The sequence below is a fragment of the Amphiura filiformis genome, unplaced genomic scaffold (genome assembly GCF_039555335.1).
Source record: "Amphiura filiformis unplaced genomic scaffold, Afil_fr2py scaffold_95, whole genome shotgun sequence".
Classification (NCBI taxonomy): Eukaryota; Metazoa; Echinodermata; class Ophiuroidea; order Amphilepidida; family Amphiuridae; genus Amphiura; species Amphiura filiformis.
This window is the reverse complement of record NW_027305559.1, coordinates 594-6232: the sequence shown is the minus strand read 5'-3', so window position 1 is coordinate 6232 and position 5639 is coordinate 594.

Below are 5639 nucleotides of genomic sequence, written 5' to 3'. Positions count from 1 at the left end.
TGCCCCGGGCCATCTTTTGATCACCGGTGATATGAACTTCCATCTTGATGATTCCTGTGATCGCGATGCGACTGCTTTTATGGATCTCTTAGATTCATGTGGACTCTGTCAACATATCCATGGACCAACGCATAAGGACGGTCACACATTGGATGTTATTATCTCGCGCTCTTCTGATGAGCTTATCTCTGGTGTGGCAGTTTTGAATGGTCTTCCATCGGACCATAAACCACTGAAATGTCTTATGGATGTGCAAAGACCAGCTCCTGTAAAAGTGGAAGTTTGCTCGCGGAACCTACGCAGTATTGATCTGGAACAGTTTAAAACTGACATTACATCATCGACCCTTGGTTCATCTGAAAGCAAATTTGATCATGTCGATGGCGATCCTTCCATTCTAGTGGACCGATATGAACATGTGCTCTCCAGTTTGCTTGATTCTCATGCGCCTATGAGAACTCGGACAATAGTGCACAGACCTAATGCCCCCTGGTATGATGACAAGCTACGATCATATAAGCGTGAAAAGCGAAAATGTGAGCGTAAATGGTTAAAATCTGGTTTGGAAGTGGATCACCAGCTGTATGTCCAACACTGCCAAGAGTATCGCAAAAAGCTTGAAGGAGCAAAATGTGAATACCACCGTGCACAAATCAGTCAATGTGATGACCGCCAACTGTTCAAGATTGTCAACAAATTGAGCAAGTCCTCCTCGTCAAGTGTGCTTCCTGACCACTCGTGTTGCAAAGATCTCGCGAATGGCTTTGGAGAATTCTTCAAGAAGAAAGTGAAAAGACTGTTAGATACGCTTGACAACATCAATCCACCTGGACTATCTGTTGATATAACTGATACGTGTGAGAGTGAGTTCACTGCATTTCATGAGGTATCAGATGAGGATGTTTGCCAGATTGTGTTGAAATCATCTACAAAGTCTTGTCCATTGGATCCAATTCCAACTAGTCTTTTGAAGAAATGTTTGGATCCACTGCTGCCACAGATAACCAACATCGTCAATGCATCTCTCATGTCTGGTGTATTTCCTCAGTCACTGAAGTCTGCGCAAGTGACCCCACTTGTAAAGAAAGCGAACTCTGACCGAAATGAGCTGAAGAATTACCGGCCAATTTCAAACTTGAAGTTCTTATCAAAGACAATTGAACGCGTTTCTGCAGCACAACTATCAGACTATCTTGTTGCAAATGATCTCTACGCTCCTAATCAATCTGCCTACCGAAAATTCCATTCCACAGAGACTGCACTCACCAGAATTCACAATGACATTCTCAACGCCGCAGACCAACATCTTGAAGCTGTCTTAGTACTTCTAGACTTTTCCGCAGCGTTCGATACGCTCTCCCACCCAGCTTTACTTCAACGTCTGCGTGAACGCTACGGCATAACAGGAACGGCACTGAAATGGTATGAGTCATATCTTCAAAACAGATCTCAGTCGGTTGTCATCAACGGAGAATTATCGGACAGTCTCGACCTTAATGACGGGGTCCCTCAAGGCTCGGTCAATGGTCCCCTTTTGTTTACTCTGTTCTCTCTTCTTCACCCAAGTGAACGCAATTTCGCCATCCCGAGACTAGAACTCTGTCTTCGCGACATCAAAGCATGGTCAATCAGAAACAGGCTTGTCTTGAATGACTCAAAACTGAGGTTGTTCACATAAGTTCAAAAGAAAACTCCATCCTTTCCCAAAATCACCATTGATACATCTGAAATTGAGGTATCGCGGGTCGCAAGGAATCATCTTCGATTCATCTTTGGACATGAAAGACCATGTTAAGAGTGTTGTCCGTGCAGCTTCTTTGCAATCTACCGTATTGGAAAGCTGCGTCGCTATCTTGACAAGTCATCTGTGGAGAGGTTCGTACATGCATTTGTATCCTCGCGTTTAGACTCATGTAATGCTGGTTTGTACGGACTTCAAGACAATGAAATCGCTGAAGTTACAGAGAGTGCAGAACACCGCGGCGCGCCTCGTTACCAAGTGCAGAAAGGATGAGCACATGAAGCCTGTTCTTAGAGTCCTCCATTGGCTTCCCGTGCAACAGCGGATTGTGTACAAGATCGCATTGCTTACCTATAAGGCACTGCACGGGTTGGCTCCTAGATATATTAGCGATCTTATTGAGAGTATAAGCCACAGCGGACTCTACGATCGGCTTCACAAGCTCTCCTTTGTACACGAGCACCAAAGAACTGTAAAACCAAGTTCTACGGCGAAAGATCATTTGCCGCAGCTGCAAAAGGTGTGGAATAACTTGCCTTTCAAGCTTCGTTCAATTTCAAACATAAACTCTTTCAAAAAGGACTCAAAACTCATCTATTCAATGCATCTTGCTAGACAATATGATCGTCATCTCATTTCAGTTGTGCAATTTCATTTTCTGCAAGGTCTTGAATTATATTGTTTTTAGAAGTGTGAAATAAGGTGGCATGTGGTGTGTGCAAATACTGCCTTTTTAAAAGCGTTTTTAATCTTATTCATTTTGCTACTTTTTAAACATATGTCTCAGAGTTTAGACTGAATTTACCGGTAGTTTGCTGGTCAAGCTTACGGTATTTTTATTGATTGTGTAACTTGTACATTATTTTATGTTTTAGTATATATATTAAGGTGTGTTTAATGAGCTTTATCATGATTATTTTTCATGTATACTATTTTGTTCATCATGTAGGCCCAGTTGAGTTTGTATTAGTGTATGTAGTTTTAAGATTCTGTGCAGCGCCTTGACTGTTTTTACATAGGGGCGCTTTATAAATCCCATGTATTATTATTATTATTACTGTTTACTACCTGGATGAATGATAATCTTCACAAACGTATACAGAGATGTAAGCAAAATGTATAATATTATATACATGTTAAGGCCGAGTAATTTGTGTACTAACCATAGTGGTTAATGTTGAACTTAAGCTGTTTTTGTATGAACTGTTTGGATTATGTCATTATGTGATATAGTGCACATGTAAGAGTAGTTAAACACTATTCACCCAAAATTATTGTATTGCCCAAGTCAAACTGACAATGTAGCTCAATTGTCAGAAGGTAGCAATACTACTGGAGCTAGATCATACAATGCTTTTGTTCACATTGATTACAGATGTCTACTAATGATATCTATAAATAATTTGTATAAAATAATCATGTTTTCCTATATGTTATGGAAAATTATGAAAGATCCTGAAATTAGTCGTATCTACGAGCGATTATTGATTGATTGATAAATTTTGTGAAATGACGTATTATTTGGTTTTAAAAGCAAGTTAACTTTTAAAATGCATCCAATGAACTGTGGAAGAGAACAGGACCTTAGAATTGTGTTCTGTGTTATACATCTCTTTATAGGAACTGAAGATTTCTTGTCATCGTGTGAAGTGAAGTTGTACCAAGACTCAAGATTGAGGATCAAGATTCGACAAGTTTATAAATGACGTCATGAACTCACTTATGCGCATGCAATAAATTATAACCAGTTTAAAATATATACGGATCCATAAGGTTTTTTTTGTAGTTTATACTAGTGCATAGGATTAGAGTGAATAAAGTAATTATATAATGTTATTATTGGTTTCCAGAATTCTAATTTGGGTTACAACTATGTATCTCAATGTTGGGTAAAATCGTGTTAAATGTTTCTGGTAGATCGTTAGTATAATGTTTGAACATAAAGCTGTTCAATTCAAAGTTTTAAACTATTATAAAACATTTTAATAAAGTAGAGAGAGTGGGCTGGAATATTAGTAGCGATTTGAAATAGTTTGTATATAGCACACGTTTCTAATCATGCTACTGTAAGTAGAGATTAGCAGCATTTCACATACCAGCACACTTATCACTGCAAAAGTGTGTCTAGCATGGAGACATGTCCTCAGTAGACATGTCTTAATTTAGTGTCTTGTGCAAGTCACATACCATAACCACATGTCTTGTGGTTAGTCATGACTTTATGCATATGAGTCATGTCTAGTTTAGAACATATGAAATTGCGATAAGACACGACTCGAAGAATTAGTGACTTGTTAGAAGTCACTTATTCGATAATGCGTCTTTATTATGACATGAAGTAAGACATGTCCCATTCTGCTCTTATAATTAAGACATGACTTTAGGCTAGCTACATACTGTGTTGATGTCTTGTAGCTAGTCATGTCTTAGATAAGGACATAGCTCAAAGTCCTGCCTTTCCACAAGCCATGTCTCCATGCAAGACATGACTTGCATAAGGACATGGCTAAAAAGTGGCTTCAAAGTCGCGTCTTAAAATAGTGTCCTCAGGTAAGACACAATTTTGCAGTGTATGTTAGGTTTTCATAAATACAACTCCAAGAAATTTGGTATGATTTATGTTGTCAAATTTGCAGCATTATCAATGCAATATTTACCGACGAGCATTTACTTCATCACTTCTATCATCGTTTAGCACAGTTCCCCTGAAACCATAATAATATTAATATTCTAGACTATTCTAGATTATATAATGCTATTTTCCGGGACTATTTTATTCGCGGTTCTCGGGTTGGGTGGTTCTTGTGACTATCTCTTATTACCCAACACCCGTTACCCATATAGGCCTACTTGCCCTGACGTTTTAAACTACTAATAGGCCTCTGCACGTGCCGTTTTGGAATCCGATGAGATGCACCTGCACGATTAACCTGAGGGTTGTCAGAGGCATACTGACATCCACTCCTACAGGAGAATCCAGGGGGGGGATGAGCAGCCAGCTCATTCCCTTGCCGGGTGGTAGTACCATATAGCCCCAGATCCTGTCTGGGTGACCAACAGTGACCGAGCTACTTAACATCAACGTAGCACTCGTCAACCCGCAACAGTGGCCAGCGTGACGAGTTAGGGCCACAACCCCCAACTAATATGGCAGCACAAAGTATGAAACGGCCCTCAGTCCCCAGCAGCTCTCAAGTCCCTGACCACGGGAGCGGTTATTATAGAGGGTGCTAAGAACCACTGGGAAAGGACAGGCTCCCTAAAGGAATTGCCTATTTGCACATATAATGTGCGAACCCTCCTTGGCGAACCAAAACTTCATGAGTTGGAAAAAGAACTTGATCATATCACATGGGATATCCTCGGCCTATGCGAAGTTAGACGTCTGGAACTCAAGAGTGGACACATGCTTTACACAAGGGGTAAAGATAATAACAGCACTGGAGGAGTCGGCTTCCTAATACGAAAAGACTTGGCATCAAATGTTGTAAGCTACAAAAACCAGTCGGACAGAGTAGCACAAGTCATCATCAAAAGAGACCTTGCGAAATGAAGTTACTTTAACTTTAACTTTAACGTCTAGAGGATTATACGCGAGAATCTATAGTGTGCCGTAAATTATGATGAAATACGTCATAATTTAGAACAATAGTTGCCTATTTCCTCATAGACTACATAATTACCACTTATGTATTATCCAGTTAATAGACCAATTATTGGAAATCTAATTTGGTTGGGTAATAAACATGCTACATGTTGCTGACAATCATTGATTGATTTATATGAAAATAATTTTTGTTCCAAACGTCACACTTGATATATAATTTTGTGTGTGCTCATGACGTACACCAAATCAGCTTGCGGAACCAAGTTTTTAGCTTGACTTCAACGCCAAGGG